General features: G+C 34.6%; 1 long non-coding RNA gene across 1 annotated transcript; it reads left to right on the top strand.

Moving 5' to 3' along the window:
* Window positions 1-31: 31 nt before the first annotated feature.
* Window positions 32-1,653, top strand: LOC111365978. Its single transcript, XR_002697539.1, has 3 exons — window positions 32-435; window positions 516-605; window positions 1,513-1,653. It is a non-coding gene; the product is annotated as an uncharacterized LOC111365978 (long non-coding RNA).
* The last annotated feature ends 212 nt before the right edge of the window (window positions 1,654-1,865 follow it).

Below are 1,865 nucleotides of genomic sequence, written 5' to 3'. Positions count from 1 at the left end.
ACCACGTGGTTTACAATGAATCAAACAAATTCTATCTTTGTCGAACTTTATGAATTGCTTTTGCAAGTGTCTTGCAAACTGGTCCTTTTAAAATTATGTGCATTCTGGGAGCATCCCCATCTCCTCTCCTATTATAAATAAAAACAAATGAAAACATGAATAAACTCCAACTTTCTACTGAAAGGTCCATCTGATATATATACATTTCTTTGTAATACTTATATACGTAAAATATATTTTCAGTAAGTGTTTTTATCGCATGTTAAACTTTTACTTCATTGATGTCCTAAATATTATATTGCATACAACCCTTTTCAGCTGACCTGTCTAGATGAGTGGGCTTCTATTGAAAGGGATCATACTAATGTGTTATCCTGGGCTATACAAGATCTTCAGGCCAGCACTCTCCGTGTTCCAGTCACTGGAGGGGCAAAGGTATATCAGTTTCTCAGAAGTTCTTTAGATTCAAATTTATACAAGTGAAATTACTGATTAATTGGTTTGCAATTTTGCAGGGGGACATTGAAACAATTAAGGCAGCTGTTTGGTCTGCAGTTGATGTGATACAGGTGATGGGATCCTCCATAGGCTCCATGTTTCAGCAGGTGAGATGTTTCTGTTATTATGCTTAATATAGTCTAGGCTGAGTCAACATGAGAGGGAAAATGATGTCGTATTATTCTGAGTCCATCATATTTAATTTATTCTACACTCCAATAGGTTAATTTATTGATCCAGTACAATTAGGCCACTCTTAAATGTTGATTTTGTCAATACCAACGTATTCTATTCAGCCTCTTCCATTTCACAATTTACTAAATGGGAAGCCAATGGGCCTCATCATCTAAATGGGACGAATATGACAGAGGTTTTGAGAAATATTTGCTCGCATACCATAGTGACAAGCTGAACTAGAAGTCATAAATCTACCGTGCTTCTTGTCTAAGCTTTACTTCAACCAGTGTCCATAGCCTTGGTACTCTTTTATCAGCATTTTGGAGAAATTCCTAACAATATTGAGGTTATACGTCCATGATCTCTGTTGCATGGACACTTCAATTATGGTTACGTCTGTGTCCGAACACTCTATTTTGATAATTTTCTTTCTTTATAAAAAAAATATATATGTTCAACTCATAGTTATTTTTAAATAACAAATAGGTATTCACATTTAAAAGAGTTCAACAATAAAATTTAATAACAAGTATAAAACTAAATTTATGTTATATAAATGGAATTTTTAAGAATTTAATTAATGTGTCGATGATTTGTTCCGTCAATACTTTTTTGAGAAATTGCGAGTCAGCATGTTGGACACGTGTCCGTGTCGGTGCATCATATAGCCCATGATCTTCCATAATTTTCTTGCATGTCATTTGATTGTTAATACAAGGTGGATCATGAATGTCCAATCCAATAGTCATGCTTATATTTCATATTGTTTACTTACCATAAAATTTTAAGACGTCACCTCAAATGATTTGTTCTGATTTCTTCTTTTATATAATGCAGGTGGAGGGGATGAACAGTGCGGTTTCTGAATTTGCTGAAGTAGTAGCCCAAGAGAGAGCGATGCTTGATGAATGTGAGTCTCTTTTGGCTTACACGGCAACTATCCAGGTGAGGAAGATGCTATAATATTGCACCTTGAAATTGTTCTTTATTGTTTTTTTGATGTGGATGCAATGGATGTCGTTAAACACCAATGCATTATCAAGAACTATTGTCCAGAGGTAGAGGGACAGAGGAATATATATCACAAATCTCCTCATTGCCCCTATCTACGTCTCTGTCTTTCTAGATCTCTCTTTATCTAAATATTTTCTTTTAATCCCATTTAAAGAAGAGAGGCAAATTAAACTCAC

The sequence above is a fragment of the Olea europaea genome, chromosome 17 (assembly GCF_002742605.1).
Source record: "Olea europaea var. sylvestris chromosome 17, O_europaea_v1, whole genome shotgun sequence".
Taxonomy (NCBI): Eukaryota; Viridiplantae; Streptophyta; class Magnoliopsida; order Lamiales; family Oleaceae; genus Olea; species Olea europaea.
This window is presented reverse-complemented; position numbering and strand designations above follow the sequence as displayed.